Raw genomic sequence first — 22038 nt, 5'->3', positions numbered from 1 at the left:
CCAGTAGCATCCAAGCTCCTGGGAGGCAGTGGTCATACCTACCATTGGCCCTGTTGTTACTGCCATTCCTGGCAGAATGCCTGGGCAGACGGGGGGGGGGGGGGGGGGGCGCGCGGGGGGGGGGTTAGTGAATGAATGAATGAACAAAGGCATGCAAAAAGTCGTGTCTCCCCAAAATGATAAAGATGTCATTTTCACCTCAGGACCCCAGGGAATTTTGTTTTCTACCTCTCTATGGATATGAGTTTGAGTAGGCTCTGGGAGTTGGTGAGGGACAGGTAACCCTGGCATGCTGAAGTCCATGGGGTCACAAAGAGTCAGACGCAACTGAGCGCCTAAACTGAACTGGGCAGTATTCTCACTGGGTATGCTGTATTACAGTTACTCGTATGTGGATTCGCCATCAGGCAAGCTAGATTTGTTCTTACTCATCTTTGTTTTTTGCCACAGCACCAGGTTAAGCTCAAAAAGAATGACAACAGAAGGAAAGAGATTCAGGAGAGAGGAAATAAGGAAGAGAGAAAACAAAGAGGCGGAAAGGGGACAAAACAGGGAAATTGTAAGAAAGAGATAAGGAAGGATAGTCTACAGGGAACATGAACATTAGAGAAAATTCCTTTATAGTTGACACATAACACAGAGATTAGCAAGGTAATAGTTTTCTTCTTGGGCTTCCCAGGTTATTCAGTGGTAAAAAAAAAAATTTGCCTGCCAAGCAGAAGACTTGAGTTCGATCCCTGGGTCAGGAAGATTCCCTGGAGAAGGAAATGACAACCCATTCCAGTATTCTTGCCTGGGGACTCCCGTGGACAGAGGAGCCTGGCAGGCTACAGTCCGTGGGATCACAAAGAGTCAGACACGACTCAGCGACTAAGTAGCAACAGCAGCAGTTTCCTCCCAGGTGTAATTTTTCGGGCCACATTTCTGCATTTTTCCCTATCTTCGTTTCTATCTCCTTTCCATTTCAAATGAATATCCCACACACACACCCTTATGCTGCTTTTACCTTGGGGCCCAGGCTGACAAGTGACCAGTATTCTCCACTTCTCTTGGAGACAGGTTAGCCCGTATGTCTGCACTTAACAGACTGACCTTGAAAACCCAACAACGGCAGCTACCGGTCCTAAGCATCCGAAGGGAATAACTAACAAAGTGATCAGCTCCAGATCAAAGTTTATTTTGAAAAGAGCAGACTACCAATAATCTCCGTTCCTGGAAATCAAATGAACAGTCTCTGTTGTTCTGGCATTTTCCTTTGCCCAGTTCTGTCTATCTGGGTTGAGTTGAGCGGCGTGTGTTCCTGCATTTCCTGGTGCTTGTTTTTCTGGGATCAGAATGAGGTAGGGTGCCTGTGAATGTATCGTATTGATGGGACTGCTCAGTCGGTTTATGAAAGAGAAAGTGGTGGTTAATAAGTTCCTTCCTTGGCAATAGGAAAAGAGGTGGGAGCAGGGGGAGCAGTGAGGCAGAGGAAAAGGCAGAATGAGATGGGGAAAGGCTCTCAGCCGGCCGAGTGCAAGCTCAGTTGGAAACAGAAATAATTTCAAAATAGCCAAATGGTATTCTCTGGGGATTAAAATCAAAGACAAAGAGCTACAGAGAGCAAAATCACGGAATTAGTTTTTCATCCGAAAAACCCAAGAGGATTTTTTTCCCCTTTATCAAGTACCTAAGCAAAGAAAGATGAAAGGAGACAGCAAAGTTTCAGGAAAACTGTGTGTAAGTTTGATTATTACTCACTCATCTATGCAACTCTTTTTAATGCTAATAATTTTACTATAATTGGTAACAGATCTCTTCTTGCGTCATATGCCCCATCACCCACCCCAGGCAAGGTCATATCAACAATTATTTTTTCTATGTTTTTTCCCATTCTGGTTACATCATGGGCAATAAAAGTAAAACATATTTATAATACGACATGTTGTGTAACACAAAACACTTCTTCATTTTGCTGGTCCTCAAAACTTAAAAAGGAGTAAACACTCAACACTCCCATAAATTTAAGTGCTTTGGTATTTCAAATTCTTAGTAGAATGTTTCTTAGCCCTTGAATTCCTAGAAACCTGTAAGGATAGCTTGGAATAAACAAAGTACTGCAAAAGCACAATAAATAATGGCTGCAAAGATGATTATGAGAACTTGATTTTATAAAAGTAGAGCGTGAACAGTCCCAGCCACAAGGCTCCATACTTTTCTTTCTTATAATAAAGTAATAAGATAGGACACTTATAGTTAAAATGCATACCCCCAGGCTTTCAATAAAGCCTTTGAATATAAATTCCTATAAAGTGATATCAGGTTAAAATCTACTAAATCTAAAATTAAGGATAAAATTTTCACATAAATCAAACAAACAATAAATCAAAGAATTTGAGAATGATACATGTAAAAGCCTTCCATTGTATCTAAAACCCTGGAAAAAAATGCATATTTAATTCAATGCTGTCATGAACTATAAAGAATCCCCCCAAAAAACAGCTAAAAGAAATGAGTTAAATTCTAAATTATATTTCTTAGTATCCTCTGAGGAATGTTTAGTTATTTATTTGGAGATTTGTGTTTATTTCCTTAAAACTGTGGAGTTTCTATACAAGCGCCCAGACTATGTTTGCTTGATAAATTATAACAACTGCAAGAGGGAAAAATTTTATGTTCATTGCTAAACATGTGTTCTAATACATCTTCAGCACCACATTCTAGAGTCTAACCTCAAACATTTGGATTGCTTGCCCATAAGATAGGGAATGTTTTTCATTCTGTACTGTATCTGGTAATGTAACTTTCGCAGCAAATCCAACCATGGTAGTATCAGTACCAATGAGGAATACCTGATATACGTGACTCCTTCAGTTAAGAACAAATGCAGACTGTAAACATGACTGAACTCTAACATAATAAGAGCCTGCAGAGTCAGGACAGACATCTGACTCTAAAGGCTCTCTCTTGATTACATACTCTGAGTCCAGCTATGCTTTACTACATGCACCGTTTCTACACTTGTCCAAGTCACCACCATCCTTCCCATGGACAGCTGCTGTGACATCTTGACCATCCTCTCTGCTCCCCCCTCAATCCTCTATAATCCATGTTTCCACTCCAAACCTAGAGGAGTCTTTCAAAACTGGCTACTAGAACATGACACAACCCCACACGTTTTCTCTTCCCTTTTTCCTCCTCCTTACGCAGAAATGGAAAGACTGGATAAAGAATATCCTCCTGTTGTTTTTTTTCTTCTTAGAGGTTAAAGCGTCTGCCTGCAATGTGGGAGACCTGGGTTTGATCCCTGGGTCGGGAAGATCCCCTGGAGAAGGAAACGGCAACCCACTCCAGTATTCTTGCCTGGAGAATCCCATGGATGGAGGAGCTTGGTGGGCTACAGTCCACCGGTTGCAAAGAGTCAGATACAACTGAGCGACTCCACTTTCACTTTCAAGCTCTAATGAGAATCGGGCTAAGAAAAGTGGTTGCCCAAAATAGCTTCCCTTGTAGCTCAGATGGTAAAGAATCTGCCTGCAATGCAGGAGACCTGGGTTCAATTCCTGGGTCAGGAAGATCCCCTGGAGAAGGAAATGGCAACCCACTCCAGTATTCTTGCCTGGAGAATCCTATGGACAAAGGAGCCTGGCGGGCTACGGTCCGTGGTGTCACAAGAGTCGGACATGACTTAGTGACTAAACCCCCACCAAAATAGCTTATTTTTAGTACTGATATCCTACTACTTTCAAAATTTGGAACAGAATAACTATAAGAGTCATTAACATCTCACTTATTCAGAAGCCACATGTCTGATGAGCCTAACTTTCTAGAATTTCTCTGAGAAGAACTAGAGATGGGGAAAACTAGAAAGGAGACTCACAGATACCCCAAAGTCCCCATATTAAAGTTCCCTTGTATTTTAGAAAACCTAATAAACTCAGTCATCTACTGTCCTACGCATAACCAGAGAAAATATACTGTTGGGGACAGGGAGCCCTTGGGGAGACATGTGAGTGGCATCAGGAAGTGAACAAGAATGCCTATCAGAGAAAAACTACAAAAAATGGGCGAGAGAATTCAAAAAGCACAATAGATGGTCTTCAGTGTAATGGAAAAAAATCCATCTGCAGTAAACCCTAAGTGTATCACTGTATTTATAGCATGGTATTTCCAAAATGATCCTGAAATAATAGGAAAACAGATGATACCCCAAGTACTTTATTAAGAAGATGGAGAAATATACAGTATTTTAGTAAAGTTTCCAACACAACTGTTGGAATAGTTTTAAGTGACTGTGCTTAAACGGTTGTAATTCATTCATTCCTTAGATGAAAAATGGATTCCTCCAACGTGAAGTCGCTCAGTCGTATCTGACTCTTTGCGACCCCGTGGACTGTAGCCCACCAGGCTCCTCTGTCCATGGGCTTTTCCAGGCAAGAATACTGGAGTGGGTTGCCATTGGATTCCTCCAAGACAACAGTAAAAAGTGAGCTTTTACAGAAATTTCTGTCGGTGGCATGTTCAGCCTCAAGAGGGCGCTCAAGGCTTCCCACCTGTAGGCATGCCAGGGGGAGGAAGAAAGCCTGCTGTTCAGTCACTAAGTCCTGTCCGACTCTTTGCCACCCCATGCACTGCAGCACAGCAGGCTCCCCTGTCCTTCACTATCTCCTAGAGTTTGCTCAAACTCATGCTCATTGAGTCAGTGATGCTATCTAACCATCTCACCCTCTGCCACCCCCTTCTTTTACCTTCAAGCTTTCCCAGCAGCAGAGTCTTTACCAATGAGTTAGTTCTTTGTATCAAGTAGCCAAAGTACTGGAGCTCAGCATAAGTTCTTCTAATGAATATTAAGGATTGATTTCCTTTAGGATTGACTGGTTTGATCTCCTTGCAGTCCAAGGGATTCTCAAGAGTCTTCTCCACCAAAATTTGACAGCCTCAGTCCTTCGGCACTCAGCTTTCTTTATGATCCAACTCTTAACATCCATACATGACTACTGGAAAAACCATTGCTTTGACCATATAGACCTTTCTCAGCAAAGTAGTATCTCTGCTTTTTAATCTGCTGTCTAGGTCTGTCATAGCTTTCCTTCTAAGGAGCAAGCATCTTTTAATTTCATGACTTTAGTCACCATCCACAGTGATTTTGGAAACCAAAAAAGTAAAATCTGTCATTGTTTTCATTATTTCCCCTTCTATTTGGCAGGAAGTGATGGGACCAGAAGCCATGATCTTAGTTTTTTTTTTTAAGGTTGCATTTCCAGCCAGTTTTTTCAACTGTCTCTTTTCACCCCATGCCATGCAGGGCCACCCAAGATGGACGGGTAACAGTCAAGAGTTCTGACAAAATGTGGTCCACTGGTGAAGAAAATGGCAACCCACTTCAGTATTCTTGCCATGAGAACCCCATGGACAGTAAGAAAAGGGAAGAAGGCATACTAATACCTAAAGATGAAGGCAAGGAGGTCATGTGTCCTCACTACTTAGAAGTTCCCTACTACCTGACAAGCTAAGAGGTTATGGTGTTATGCCCGTATGGCATGTCTCATTAGCTTTTTCCCATTGGACCCATTTCTTCTTTGGATTACACCTCCCTCTTTCATCCTGTACATAAAGGCTACCCACTGAAAAGACCCTGATGCTGGGAGGGGTTGGGTGCAAGAGGAGAAGGGGACGACAGAGGATGAGATGGCTGGATGGCATCACTGACTCAATGGACATGAGTTTGAGTGAACTCGGGGAGTTGGTGATGGACAGGGAGGCCTGGCGTGCTGCGATTCATGGGGTTGCAAAGAGTCGGACACGACTGAGCGACTGAACTGAACTAAACTGAACCACTTGGGAAGACTGTACCCTTCTTCATTCAAAAAATACTTCCTGCACATCTCCTACCTGTCAGGTCCTGTTCTAGATGCTGAGGATATGGCAGTGAACAAGAAAAGCTCTGGAATAAGCAGCTGACACCAGTTCTGCTTAAGCCTATACTGTTCTGTAGGGTACAGGATGAAGCTAGGATAAAGGTGAAGGATGTTCCAAATTAGAAGAAAAAGCCAACATAGGTGAGATGCAGGACTCCTCTGACATGTGACCTCATAAGCCCACCACTCCTTTGTGAGGGACAAGGCAACACTTAGATATAACCTTTGTCCTAACTGATTGGATCGTATATTTTACCCAAGATAACTAAAAGCTACAGCCCTTAGTACAAGAATGTGTCCAACTGCCTCAGGTCTGCTAACCTACTAACTCACAGGCATTTCAGATTCATAGTCTAAGCAAACAGTGCTGATTTGACCAGCCTATTTCTCCTGAAGATTTAACAGGGGATGTGGTCACAGTAAGTGGCAAAATGAGCTATCAAAATTCCTCAGTGATCACTATCACAACCTAAAATCCCCCCCTTGAATATTAACATAGCTGATATCCTTAGCAGGCCTAAACAGAAAAGCCTTATAAGTGAACCCAAAAGGCCTCCACATTATGAGTAAGCCAGATGGTCACCACCCCTAATCCTTAATGCTAACTGTACTTTGGAACGCTTCCTGGAAACCTTCAGCAAAGACCCTGCTTTATCCTCCACTGGAGTTCAGAGGGAATAAGGATCCAGAAAAATAGTCATGGCACCTTTGGTAAGTAAAAAGGCTCCCTCAAGCACACAGAGAGTGTGTAGTTACCTGCCTGCCCCTGCACCTCAAACATCTCGAGGTCAGAAACTACCTTAGCTTCTGTTTCCTCACTACTTTCTTCAGAGTTAGGTGCCTGTGTACACTCTGTTTATTGTTATCAGGTGTTCACAAGCTGTTCCCTTTGTCAACACACATTTTTGGATAGAACTTCTGAGTTCAGTCTGTACCAGAGGATAAATAATATTTGTAGTTTTTATACAAATACAAAAATATTCTACTGTCAGTGGAAAACTTAGAAAAGCAACTAGATATGGGCATTTTAAAAAATTTACTGTTAATTTGCAGGTAAAAGAATTTAAGTTTGGATAGGAAGACTCAATACTGTGAAAATGACTATACTACCGAATGCAATCTATAGATTCAGTGTGATCCCTATCAAATTACCAATGGCATTCTTCACAGAACTAGAACAAAAGATTTTGCAATAAACATGGAAACACAAAAGACTCCAAATAGCCAAAGCAATCTTAAGAAAGAAGAATAGAGCTGGAGAACTCAATCTTCCCGACTTCAGATTATACTACAAAGCTACAGTCATTAAGACAGTATGGTACTGACACAAAAACAGAAATATAGACCAATGGAACAAGATAGAAAGCCCAGAAATAAACCCGTGCACCTATGGGTACCTTCTTTTTGAGAAAGGAGGCAAGAATATACAATAGAGCAAAGACAGCCTCTTCAATAAGTGGTGCTGGGAAAACTGGACAACCACATGTAAAAGAATGAAATGAGACCACTTCCTAACACCATTCACAAAGATAAACTCAAAATGGGTTAAAGACCTAAATGTAAGAGAAACTATAAAACTCTTAGAGGAAATCATAGGCAGAATACCCGATGACATAAATCAAAGCAATATCCTCTATGACCCACCTCCTAGAACAGAAATAAAAACAAAAGTAAACATTGGGACCTAATTAAACATAAAAGCTTTTGCATAGCAAAGGAAACTATAAGCAGGGTGAAAAGACAACCCTCAGGATGGGAGAAAACAAGAGCAAATGAAACAACTGACAAAGGATTAATTCCCAGAATTTACAAGCAGCTCATACAACTCAATACCAGAAAAACAAACCACCCAATCAAAAAGGGGGAAAAAGACCTAAACAGACATTTCTCCAAAGAAGACATACAGATGGCTAACAAACACATGAAAAGATGCTCAACATCACTCACTATTAGAGAAATGCAAATCAAAACTACAATGAGATATCACATCACACCAGCCTGAATGGCATTCATCAAAAGTCTACAGACAATAAATGCTGGAGAGGGTGTGGAGAAAAGGGAATGCTCTTGCACTGTTGGTAGGAATGTCAACTGATACAGCCATTATGGAAGATGGTATGCTGCTGTTGCTGCTGCTAAGTCGCTTCAGTCGTGTCTGACTCTGTGCGACCCCATAGATGGCAGCCCACCAGGCTCCCCCGTCCCTGGGATTCTCCAGGCAAGAGTACTGGAGTGGGGTGCCACTGCCTTCTCCGATGGAAGATGGTATAGAGATTCCTTAAAAAACTAGGAATGAAACCACCATATAAGCCAGCAAACCCACTCCTAGGCATATACCCTGAGGAAACCAAAACTGAAAAAGACACATGTATCCCATTGTTCATCGCAGCACTATTTACAACAGCTAGAAGGTGGAAGCAACCTAGATGTCCATCAACAGATGAATGGATAAAGAAGTTGTGGTACATATACACAATGAAATATTACTCAGCCATTAAAAAGAATGCATTTGAGTCAGTTCTGATGAGGTTGATGAACCTAGAACCTATTATACAGAGTGAAGTGAGTCAGAAAGAGAAAGATAAATATTGTATTCTAATGCATATATATATATGGAATCTAGAAAAATGGTACTGAAGAATTTATTTACAGGGCAGCAATGGAGAAATTTATCTAACTTAATGAAACTATGAGCCATGCTGTGTAGGGCCACCCAAGACAGACGGGTCATGGTGGAGAGTTCCAACAAAATGTGGTCCACTGGAGATGGGAATTGCAAATCACTTCAGTATTCTTGCCTTGAGAACCCCATGAACAGTATGAAAAGGCAAAAAGATAGGACAATGAAAGATGAACTCCCCAGGTTGGTAGGTGCCCAATATGCTACTGGAGATCAGTACAGAAATAACTCCAGGAAGAATGAAGAGATGGAGCCAAAGCAAAAACAACACCCAGTTGTGGATATGACTGATGATGGAAGCAAGGTTCCATGCAGCAAAGATCAATATGGCATAGGAATCTGGAATGTTAGGCCCATGAATAAAGGCAAACTAGAAGTGGTCAAACAGGAGATGGCAAGAGTGAAGGTCAACATTTTAGGAATCAGTGAACTAAAATGGACTGGAATGGGTCAATTTAACTCAGATGACCATTATATCTACTACTGTGGGCAAGAATCCCTTAGAAGAAATGGTTGTTCAGTCACTAAGTCATGTCTGACTCTTTGCAACCCCATAGACTAGCCTGCCCGGCTCCTCTGTCCATGAGATTTTCCAAGCAAGAATACTGGAGTGGGTTGCCATTTCCTTCTCCAAGAAGAAATGGAGTAGCCATGATAACCAACAAAAGTGTCCAAAATGCAGTATTTGGATACAATCTCAAAAACGACAGAATGATTTCTGATCATTTCCAAGGCAAACCATTCAATATTATGGTAATTCAAGTCTATGCCCTGACCAGTAATGCTGAAGAAGCTGAAGTTGAACGGTTCTATGAAGACTTACAAGACCTTCTAGAACTCGCACACAAAAAAGATGTCCTTTTCATTATAGGGGACTGGAATGCAAAAGTAGAAAGTCAAGAAACACCTGGAGAGTTTTGCCAAGAGAACACACTGGTCATAGCAAACACCCTCTTCCAACAACACAAGAGAAGACTCAATGTACAGACATCATGAGATGGTCAACACTGAAATCAGATTGATTATATTCTTTGCAGCCAAAGATGGAGAAGCTCTATGCAGTCAGCAAAAACAAGACCAGGAGTTGACTGTGGCTCAGATCATGAACTCCTTATTGCCAAATTCAGACTTAAATTGAAGAAAGCAGCGAAAACCACTACCTAAATCAAATCCCTTACAATTATACAGTGGAAGTGACAAATAAATTTAAGGCATTGGATCTGATAGACAGAGCGCCTGAAGAACTATGGACAGAGGTTCATGACATTGTACAGGAGATGGATCAAGACCATCCCCAAGAAAAAGAAATGCAAAAAAGCAAAATGGCTCTCTGAGGAGGCTTTACAAATAGCTGTGAAAAGAAGAGAAGCAAAAGACAAAGGAGAAAAGGGAAAATATGCCCATTTGAATGCAGAGTTCCAAAGAATAGCCGAGAGAGATAGGAAAGCATTCCTCAGTGATCAGAGAAAAGAAACAGAGGGAAAAAATAGAATGGGAAAGACTAGAGATCTCTTCAAGAAAATTAGAGATACCAAGGGAACATTTCATGCAAAGATGGGCTCAATAAAGGACAGAAATGATATGGACCTAACAGAAGCAGAAGATATTAAGAAAAGGTGGCAAGAATACACAGAAGAACTACACAAAAAAGATCTTCATGACCCAGATAATCACAATGGTGTGATCACTCCCCTAGAGCCAGACATCCTGGAATGTGAAGTCAAGTGGGCCTTAGAAAGCATCACTAAGAACAAAGCTAGTAGAGGTGATGGGATTTCAGTTGAGCTATTTCAAATCCTGAAAGATGATGCTGTGAAAGTGTTACACTCAATATGCCAGCAAATTTGGAAAATTCAGCAGTGGTCACAGAACTGGAAACGGTCATTTTTCATTCCAATCCCAAAGAAAGGCAATGCCAAAGAATGCTCAAAACACTGCACAATTGCACTCATCTCACATGCTGGCAAAGTAATGCTCAAAATTCTCCAAGCCAAGCTTCAACAATACGTAAATCATGAACTTTCAGATGTTCAAGTTGGTTTTAGAAAAGAAAGAGGAACAGAGATCAAATTGCCAACATCCGTTGGGTCACTGAAAAAGCAAGATATTTCTAGAAAAACATCTATTTCTGCTTTATTGACTATGCCAAAGCCTTGGACTGTGTGGATCACAATAAGCTGTGGAAAATTCTGAAAGAGATGGGAATACCAGACCACCTGATCTCCCTCTTGAGAAATCTGTATGCAGGTCAGGAAGCAACAGTTAGAACTGGACATGGAACAACAGACTGGTTCCAAATAGGAAAAGCAGTACATCAAGGCTGTATATTGTCACCCTGCTTATTTAACTTCTATGCAGAGTACATCATGAGAAACACTGGGTTGGAAGAACCACAGGCTGGAATCAAGATTGCTGGGAGAAATATCAATAACCTCATATACACAGATGACACCATCCTTGTGGAAGAAAGTGAAGAAGAACTAAAGAGCCTCTTGATGAAAGTGAAAGAGGAGAGTGAAAAAGTTGGCTTAAAGCTCAACATTCAGAAAACTAAGATTATAGCATCTGCTCCCATCAATTCACGGGAAATAGATGGGGAAACAGTGGAAACAGTGACAGAATTTATCTTCTTGGGCTCCAAAATCACTGCAGATGGTGACTGCATCCATGAAATTAAAAGATGCTTTCTCCTTGGAAGTAAAGTTATGACCTACATAGACAGCATATTAAAAGGCAGAGACATTACTTTGCCAACAAATGTGTGTCTAGTCAAGAATACGGTTTTTCCAGTAGTCATGTATGGATGTGAGAGTTGGACTATAAAGAAAGCTGAGCGCTGAAGAATTGATGCTTTTAAACTGTGGTGTTGGAGAAGACTCTTGAGAGTCCCTTGAACTGTAAGGAGATCCAACCCGTCCATCCGAAAGGAAATTAGTCCTGAATATTCATTGGAAGGACTGATGCTGAAACTCCAATACTTTGGCCACCTGACAGGAAGAACTGACTCATTTGAAAATACCCTAATGCTGGGAAAGATTGAAGGTGGGAGGAGAAGGGGACGACAGAGGATGAGATGGTTGGATGGCAACACCAACTCAATGGACATGAGTTTGAGTAAATTCCGGGAGTTGGTGATGGACAGGGAGGCCTGGAGTTCTGCAGTTCATGGGGTCACAAAGAGTTGGACACGACTGAGTGCCTGAACTGAACTGACCCAAACAGAGAAACAGACATAGAGAACAGACTTAAGGACATGGGAAGAGGGGAGGAGAGGGTGAGATGTAAGGAAAGAGTAACATGGAAATTTACATTACCATATGTAAAATAGACAGCCAACAGGAATTTGCTGTATGGCTCAGGAAACTCAAACAGGGGCTCTGTATCAACCTAGTGGGGTAGGATAGGGAGGGAGGTGGGAGGGAGGTTAAGGAGGGAGGCAATATATCTATACCTATGGCTGATTCATGTTGAGGTTCGACAGAAAACAATAACATTCTGTAGAGCAATTATCCTTTAATTTAAAAAATTAAAAATTAAAAAAAGAATCTGTTTTAGGTTTTAAAATGTTAAACCTTCAAAAATTGTTTGCTTTAGAAATCAGTTGCATTACTTTATACCACAATGAAATATCAGAAAGACAAAGTAAAAAAAATGCCTTTTAAAATTACACCAAAGGAATACAAAATACCTAGGAATAAACCTGACTAGGGAGATGAAAGACATATATGCTGAGAACTATAAAATATTAATAAAAGAAAATCAAGATGATTTTAAAAATTAGGAAGATATTCTATGCTCTTAGATTGGAAGAATTAATACTGTTAAAATGGCCATACTAACCAAAGAAATCTATAGATTTCATGCAATTCCCACCAAATTACCCGTGACATTTTTCACAGAACTAGAACAAACAATCCTGAAATGTGTGTGTGTGTGTGTGTGTGCACCCAGTCGTGTCTGACTCTCTGCCACCCCATGGACTGTAGACCACCAGGCTTCTCTGTCCATGGGGTTCTCCAGGCAAGAATACTGGAGTGGGTTGCCATTTCCTTCTCCATCCTGAAATTTATATGTAACCCAAAAGACCCAAATTGCCAAAGCAATCCTGAGGACAAAGAACAAAGCAGGAGGTATAACTCTTTGTAGTATAAAGCTATGGTAATCGAAACAGCATGGTGCTGGCAGGAAAATAGGCACATGGATCAGTGGAAAAGCATAGAACCCAGAAAGAAACCCACACACCTATGTTTAACTGATCTTCAACAAAGAAAGCACGAACATGCAATGGGGAAAAGACAGTCTCTTCAGCAAGTGGTGTTGGGAAAGTTGGACAGCTGGATGTAAATTAGCCAAGTTAGAACACAACCTTTCATCATACACAAAAATAAACTCAAAATGGCTTAAAGATTTAAACATAAGACACAACATCATAAAACTCCTAGAAGAGAACTAGGAAAAACATTCTTTGACAGAAATCGTACCAATGTTTTCTTAGATCAATTCTGCCAAGGCGAAGAAAGTGAAAGTGAAAGTCGCTCAGTCATGTCCGACTCTTTGTGATGCCATGGACTAAATGGCATGGAATTCTCCAGGCCAGAATACTGGAGTGGGTAGCCTTTCCCTCCTCCAGTGGATTTATATAACCCAGAGATTGAACCCAGGTCTCCCACACTGCAGGCAGATTCTTTACCAGCTGAGCCACAAGGGAAGCCCAAGAATATTGGAGAGGGTAGCCTATCCCTTCTCCAGCGGATCTTCCCAACCCAGGAATTGAACCAGGGTCTCCTGCATTGCAGGTGGATTCTTTACCAACTGACCTATCAGAGAAGCCAAGGCAAAAATAAGTAAATAAAATAATAATTAAAAAAAAAAAAAAACAAATGGGACCTAATCAACCTTGAAAGCTTTTGCACAGCAAAGGAAACCATAGACAAAACAAAAAGACAACCTATGGACTGGGAGAAAATATTACCAAATGATGCGACCAGCAGGGACTTATTTTTCAAGATATAAAAGTTCAGACAACTCAATAACAAAAATAAATAACCCATCAAGAAGCAGGCAGAAGAACTAAACAAACATTTCTCCAAAGACGATATACAGATATCCAAAAAGTAGATGAAAATATTCTCAACACCGCTAATTATTAGAGGAGTTCAAATCAAAACTACAATGAGGTACAACTTCAAGCCAGCCAGACTGGCCAGCATTAAAAAGCCTACAAGTAACAAATGCTGGAGAGGGTGTGGAGAAAGAGAACCATCATTCTTACACTACTGGTGGGAATGTAAATCAGTGCAGCCACTATGGAAAACAGTAAGGAGATTCTTCAAAAAACTACAAATAGAGTTACCATATGATCTAGCAATCCCACTCCTGGGCATATATCCAAACAAAACTATCATTTGAGAAGATACATGCAATCCTATGTTCACAGTGACACTATTTACAATCGTTAAGACATGAAAGCAATCTAAATATTCATCTACAGATTAATGGATAAAGATACATTTATCCACATACATCAAAGAATACTACATACATAATAGAATATTATTCAGCCATAAAAAAGAATAAAATGCCATTTGCAGTTACATGGATGGAGCTAGACAGAGATGATCATACAGAGGGAAGAAGTCAGAAAGAGAAAGAAAAATACCATATGATAGCACTTACATGTGGAATCTAAAATATGACACAAATGAGCTTATCTTCAAAACAGAAACCACTCACAGACGTAGAGAACAGATCTGTGGTTGCCATGGAGAAGAAGGTGTGGGGGAGGGCTGGATTGGAAGTCTGGGATTAGCAGAAGAAAACTATTATATATAGAAGAGATAAATAAAAAGGTCCTATTGTATAGCAGAGAGAACTATGATACATTCAATATCTTAAAATAAATCATAATGGCAAAGAACAGGAAAAATATTGTTTTTAATCATTTACTTTAAAATACATTAGCCTTTTTGTAAGATCCAGCCTGCAAAATAACCCAATGATTCTTTCACACCCTTGCAGAGCCCCTCCTACCCTCCTCCCTGACTCAGGGTGACTTATGTAACCAAAGGATATTACAAAAATGACAGGGGAATGTGACTTCCAAGACTAAGCTGCAAAAGACATTTTGGCTTCCACCTTGCTCCCCAGGCTTGTTGGCTCTGAGGAAAGCTGGCCTCCATACTGTGAGTACACTCAAGCAGCTCATGGAGAAGTCCAGACGGGAAGGAAGTGAGACCTGCCAACAGCCAACACTGTATGAGTTGTGTCAGCCTCAGCCTACTGATAGCGACGCTATGAGCTAGAAATGCCTAAGGCATCACCCAGACCTGTATGGCTTGTGGGGAGTCCCCACGGACATTTTCCTGATTGAAGCCAGTGCTGCGGCTGGACCAGCCCTGCGGTTCTTATTATGATCTCAAGACGCACTCCAGCAAATCATGAGAGAGCTATGAAAAACAAGATTTATCACTCACAAGTCCTGGAGGGTACACAGCATGCCTGAGGGCACCACAGTGAGGTCATGGGCAGAGAGACAGAAAGGAAGACTGGGGCTCTGCTTTTAATAGGATGAGGGTAGGGTTTCTATGGTTTCACACGTTCACTCTCCATTGGCAAAGATGAAGCTTTAGGGCATGGGGAAGGAGAAGCACGGCCAGCTATCTAGGGTACCCAGATAAAAGGGGAACCTCATAGGTGGAGGCAATAGGTTCCTTATCTAATTGTCTTGCTAACAGCAGCAGTGTTATAGAGCTGGCACTATGTTTATTCAAGAGGATATCTTTGAAATGGATGCCTCAGCAATCAAGCTGGGCGTTTACATCACCATCAAGAAGCATAATGCTAGGCCCTTGTACTATATGAGTGCACCATCTTGGAAGCAGCGGTGCCATATGAGAACTGACATCTTGAGATGTCATCAGAGACACCAAGTCAGAGCTACGTAGCTAAGACACTTTCAAATCCCTGAAACTCTGTGAGATAATATACGCTTATTATTATAAGCCGCTAGATTTAGGGGTGTGTTATGCAGCAATAGATTGCTAACATAAAACTTTATATCGTTAAGTTGCTAGCTGACAAATGAACAATTAGATGTTAACTGTTAATATCAATTCAAACTAAGACCAACAACTACATACACTTATATAAATAATTCTTATGTACTGGTAGTCAACAGCGTGGACTCTGAAGTCAGACTAACCAAGTTCAAAGGTAGCTCCATACCATGTGACCCAAGACAAGTTATTCATCCACTCAGTCTTGTAAAATGGGAATAGTAATAGTGTGTATCTCATACAATTGTTGTTGAGAACTGAGTTAATCCCAGTCAAAAACAAGTGTCAGGAATGTAATAAGAGCTCAATAAATATAACTTGGCATGATGTAGGAATAAATAAATGAGGCTGTTCTCTATAAAAGGGGAAAATGACAGTAGGAAGAATTGGGAAAACACATTCATCTTGGGTGTCACTCTTTTTTTTTTTTTTTTGGCTTCTACCATATGTGGGGAAGGGAATAAAGAGGGTAGTGAGACCAAAGAAAGCAGACAAGATTGGTGCCAATAAGTCTTAACAACAACTAGCCAGGGTAAAGTGAGGTGGCCATACAATGTATGATGAAAAACATGAATTTTTCTGAGAGTAAATTGAGAATGTTGTTGAGAAAAGAAGCACAAAACAGGACAGTCCCTAGCAAAGCAGGTATACAAACACCCTTAAGTGACTACAATGTAAGCAAACTGCAGAAATTGACAACAAAGCTCTGAAAAGGAGATTCTAGTTCCAGAGCTATCCAGGGAGGAGCAGTCAAAGATAACTGAGTAAAGTGTGTAAAGCACTATACTGAAACCTTGACTAGGTCACAGCTAGGACTCCTTTAAGTGACGACTGGAGAAAATAATAATTTACCAAAAAGCACTAAATGAATGTTTCATTTCCTTACGTTCTTCTCTTAACGTGTCCTCTGTTCAAATATGGTATCAATCTTCCCTTTTGTAACAGCTTTTATTGGGACAGAATACATACTAATATCAGTTCAGTTAACAGTGACTTGAACTGAATTTCCAGTTTAGACCAAGAGGCTTTGAACATGGCATCAGGTGGTGACAGGCTGCCCTCAATGCAGATAAGGTGTCTCTAAGGAAAATATACCATCCAGTGCTGAACTTCCAAATGTGATTGGTAAGAATTTAGTCACCTATACTTCATGACTTACTATACTATTGGCCTAGTGATTGCTTAGGGTAAATAATTCAGAATCAAATTTTTCTTCTAATGATGTTCAGGCTTTTTTTAAAGAAAAAAAAAAAAAAGGCAAGATTTATATTTGTAGAATGTTCCTTGAGTTTACTTATTATATTTGCCACCATACAAGAAAGAGCATGGTAAGTACAAACTCGTACCCAGATTAATTCAATGAGAACCTTCCCTGCTGCTGCTGCTGCTGCTGCTGCTGCTAAGTCACGTCAGTCATGTCCAACTGGCCTAAAATTCGTTAAGGTTGCTTATATTGAACTTATACAGGGACAGATACCCTTTTAAAGTACAGGTTTTCTGTAAGTAAAATGTTTACCTTTATATCATACTATAAGGCCCTTTGTTGTGACATCTATGATGTTCCCATTCAGAAATTATGCAGTAGCACTGTTGTTCGGTTGGTCGCTAAGCTGTATCTCTGACTCTTTTGCGACCCCATGGTCTGCAGCCTGCCAGACTCCTCTGTCCATGGGATTTCCCAGGCAAGACTACCGGAGTGGGCTGCCATTTCCTTCTCCAGGGAATTTTCCTGACCCAGGGATTGAACCCGCATCCCCTGCACTGGCAGACTCTTTACCACTGAGCCACCAAAACCCATGCAGTAGAAGGAAATGAGGGGAAGCTGGATAGTGACTTGCACGCTCATGCACGTCTAAGGACTTCACTGAATACGAAAGCCAAAACACAGGTCTTAAAAGGTTGGAAATATAACTCACATACCAATATATACTGCTGCTACTGCTAAGTCACTTCAGTCGTGTCCGACTCTGTGCAATCCCTTAGACGGCAGCCCACCAGGCTCCTCTGTCCCTGGGATTCTCCAGGCAAGAATACTGGAGTGGGTAATATATACTGGGCACATGTCAAAAACTTGAGTAACTCATAATGAGGAAAATAGCAAGGTGGCAAAGAAATTGATATAATAAAAATTTAAAAAAAAAGAATACTGGAACAAGACTGCTAATTACACACAAAACTAGTTAATACTCTATAGGGCAATAAAATATAACCTTTGGGGTTATCTTCTTTACTTGCAAGAAATTATGCGCATCAATAACAATTTTTTATAAGTTCTAACTTTAACAGAGGCTGAGTACTAATTAACAGCAAATAGTAAGTAAAATAAAGTTCCAGTTTCCAGAGAATCAGATGACTCTTAGGTCTTACTAGACAACGCTCTACTTTGACTTTGAAAGCTGTATCTCTAACTTATCATCTTATTACCAAGTTTCAGAAGTTTTCCTAACCGCCTGATTCAGTTGTCCACAATAATAACAACTATACTTGTCTCCTTGAAAAATCCACCTAAATAAAAAACTGAATCTGAGGTTCAGTGTCAAATTCATTCTCCAAAGTTCCTTCCACACCGTCCATACCTCCCCTTTATTAGGGTTACTGACAAACACTGACTTTAGCTCCTGAAGTGGCCCGCTTACAGGCATAAAAATGACCTATTCATCTTCATGTTCATCACAAAAGCCCCGCAGATCTTGCTGTTGATTCGGTCACAGAACAAAACTTCACCAAGTAACTACTATGTACAAGGAGCTGTGTTAGGTTTGTTATATCGAACAGAGTCTGTGGCGGATTCATGTCAATGTATGGCAAAACCAATACGGTATTGGAAAGTAAAAAATAAATAAATAAAATTTAAAAAAAAACAATAAAGGAAATGAATATAGCCAGGAGAGAATGCCTCAACAGTCACGGAAGAAATGCGCAAACAACAACAACAACAAAAAATCTACCACAACTGCAAAGCCAAGGGAGGAAAAGAAAAAGGATTAAAAGAGAAAGCATGTCAACATTGGCAGCAATGGCTGTGTGTGCTGGAAGATAAACAAACAAAAAACATAGTAGGAAACAAAGAAACAGGTAACAGGAGAACTGCTCAATCTTACTTTCACTAAAAAGCTAAGTTTATGATGACAGTTAACTGGATTTGAAGAGAAACCCTAAAAACTAAAGAGAAACAAGTTACTTCAAAGTACTCACATCTGAGTTTAAAAATACAAGGGAAACACTGGAATATTCCCAAAGGAGCCTCGTCTAGTTTTTAATGTTACATGATGTCCACTTGAGAGGCCAAGTGGACATCATGCAAACCATGTTCCTCCCTTGTTTGAAAACCTTCAGGGGCTTCTTGCTCTTTGAATGAAATTCATACTCCCATCCAGGGCACACAAGGTTCAATACGGTCTAGACCCAGCCTGCCTTCCCCTCTATACCTGATCCTCTCCCCTTTGCTCAAGAAGCTCAAATAATCTGCTTCTGATAGGTCCTAAGACACACCAAGCTCCTCCCCATCCTATTGTTGCTTAATTGCTAAGTCATGTTCAGCTCTTTGCAACTGCAGGGACTGCCAGGCTCCTCTGTCCACAGGAATTTCCAGGCAAATGGGGTTGCCATTTCCTTCTCAAAGGGATCTTCCTGACCAGGGATTAAACCCACATCTCCTGCATTAGCAGGGGAATTCTTTACCACTGAGCCACCAGGGAAGCCCCCTCCCCATCTTAGGACCTCTGAACTTGCTAGCCCTCTATCTAGGATGCTCCTGGCATGGCTATGTCCTACCCATCCTTCAGGTCTCAGTTTTAACATCAACTCCTCAAACAGACCTTCCCTAACCACCCCGACTCACCCACCCACCCATTCACATCTTACCAATGTTCTAACACATTACCCGCATCTGTTTCCATAACAGCATGAACCTTGTCTATGCCATTATAATCCCAGAACAGTGCCTGGGACTAACTAAGCATTTAATATCATTGAAAGAATGCATGTAGTCAATATAAAGAGCTAGAGTGCAACCAAGCAGCACCTGTGTCAAAGCCCCAGAAGAGCTGTGAAACTTCTAGTGGCTTCTTTAAAGTCTTATTGCTATTCTTGTTAAGCCCCAAGCATGGGGCAATGTCAGCCCTTGTGGCTGCAAACAACTTTCACATAAACTCCAAAGATATTTTAGGTTCCAGACTAACTTCCAGAAGAGACTGCAGAGATTCTTTCTTCCAGAAACTTCCAAGTCTGAGGGTTTATCAAGCCTAGATCAGACCCTACCCAGGGAATGGATGCCATGGTCAAGTTAGAAACAGGTGGACACATTTTAGGGCCTTCATGCCCTTACAGATGGAGAAGGCGATGGCACCCCACTCCGGTGTTCTTGCCTGGAGAATCCAAGGGATGGGGGAGCCTGGTGGGCTGCCATCTATGGGGTCGCACAGAGTCAGACATGACTGAAGCTACTTAGCAGCAGCAGCCTTTACAGAGCACTTTTCCATCACAACTGCCCCACACGTCACTTGAGAAGCCTCTCCTATCCCGCTTACAGACACACCACATCTCCACTGGATCCTGGCTCCCTGCTTCTTGGCCAGTGTTCAGGGGAAGAAGGAAAAAACTACCACAAGGTACGTGAGGGGACCACAGTGCTGAAGGATGCCATCGTTTATCAAGCACCATTCCATGTGAGGCACTTGCACATAAAATCACACTGACTTCAGAACAATGTCTTCTCAACCAGCCCATGAAGCAGATTGGACTTTTTTTTTTTTTTTAACAAGTTGAGCAGACCACCTAAGGTCACACAGCCGGGTGGCAGAGGCTAGTTCTAGACCCAAGTCTAACTGCCTTTAGAAGTTTTTTATTTCTGGCACCATCTGGTACCTTTACAGGCAGTTTTGGGAGAAAGGTGGGGAGAGGAAATACCATCCGTGACATCCTTGCTGGGCTCCCTGCATTCAAAGGAAAGGAAAAGTTAAGAGAAGAGAAACAGTGGGGAGTAGAGAAATGAATATGGGAAGGGAAAGAAAGTCCCCCATCTTGTTCTCCCACCTTCCCTCTCTCATGCTTCTTACCAGTCCCCGGCCCTTGGCCTTGAACCTTCACCAGCACCTGCCTGACACAATCCCTTTCCTGGGTTACAGAGAAGAGGATGTTTCTGCTGTGATCCAGCCTTATGGAGACACTTAACTCTTGCTATAGGGCTGCAATATAGTGATGATTTACTGGCTTCCCTAATTGGAATTCAACACATTTTCCCATAAAATAACATTGCATTGTGGTTAGGATTTATAATACCAGTAGCTTTTTAATATTAAAAAAAAAAGTATAATAGAGATCCACTAATCTGAAATCCAAAATGCTCTGAAAACCAGAAGTTTTTTCATAACTCATTTGGCAGCAAAATCTGACCTGACCTGAACTCATTTGGCCTGAATTCATTTGGCGACAAAACCCGACCTGAACTGACAGGAGGCTATTTATAGTTTTTATTTATTCCACTGAGTGTGAATATTCATCAGTTTCACTGCAGAAGTATTAATGTGTTTGATTATAGGATTCTGCTCCAGACCACACTGCAGCGCTATGTAATAACTGGTATATGCACAGTATTATCCTTCTCAAAAAACAAAACAAAACTCAAAGTCAGCAAAATCTGGCCTCAAAGGTTTTGAATACAGAATTGTAGACCTGTATTTATTCAGATTTAACCTCCTTGAACCTTGGGTACACTGCAAGTCTGAAATTAGGTTGTAGACAACATCATTTCTTTGGTAAAATATATTCTTAATTTCAAACAGGCAACTTAAAAATGAATTTTTGGAATACCACTAATTCATGGGTTGGAAACTATATAAAAGTATACAATAAAGAAAAAATTCTTCATGATAAAAGGTTTCCATTCTAGAAAAAAAAAAAATCAAGATTCTGCTTCCCATTCTCACAGAATCTTCAGGGAAGTCTCCAGCTTCCGAAAACAATGGCCAGTCTCCTTGGACCTCTCTGTGCATTGAGGAGAGTATTGGAATGTGTTGGAATATTAGAACATAGACCAAGGAAAAGAGGGAATACTAGAAATCCTGCTAACTGCTTCCATTCTGCCATTCTGTTCATTCTTACTAAAGCCAAACTTATGTTTTTATAACTGTAATTGCAATTCAAAGTTAACCTTTCTAGCAGAAGGAAAGCATCAAGATTAAGTTCAAAGGAAAATTCCAATCTTCTTATAGTCATTTTATGAATGTGATGAATCCTGTAGCTGATTACTTTGATGCCATTTTGTTTTGGTGGCTGGAAAAAAAAATCAGAACCAAATTTATAGTCTAGTTCCAGCACCTGTATAGAATTTTATACGACATTTTCTTTGCAGTAACCCTCCCATATACCAGTCTTGTTATTTTTCTCCTAACTTTATCCTCCTTTT

The 22038-nt window shown here is 40.9% G+C and overlaps 1 protein-coding gene and 1 long non-coding RNA gene across 2 annotated transcripts in view; both read right to left on the bottom strand.

The window, feature by feature from the left end:
- CRADD (CASP2 and RIPK1 domain containing adaptor with death domain) overlaps positions 1–22038 on the bottom strand; it is a 193071-nt gene that overhangs the window by 111165 nt on the left and 59868 nt on the right. The window lies entirely within an intron of this gene.
- LOC132659429 (uncharacterized) overlaps positions 1–22038 on the bottom strand; it is a 113908-nt gene that overhangs the window by 37403 nt on the left and 54467 nt on the right. Inside the window, exon 3 of the long non-coding RNA XR_009599888.1 lies at positions 1–22038. This exon is cut by the window's left edge and continues 37403 nt beyond it; it is cut by the window's right edge and continues 18059 nt beyond it. This is a non-coding gene — a long non-coding RNA (uncharacterized LOC132659429).

Source organism: Ovis aries, chromosome 3 (genome assembly GCF_016772045.2).
Source record: "Ovis aries strain OAR_USU_Benz2616 breed Rambouillet chromosome 3, ARS-UI_Ramb_v3.0, whole genome shotgun sequence".
NCBI lineage: Eukaryota > Metazoa > Chordata > Mammalia > Artiodactyla > Bovidae > Ovis > Ovis aries.
This window is presented reverse-complemented; position numbering and strand designations above follow the sequence as displayed.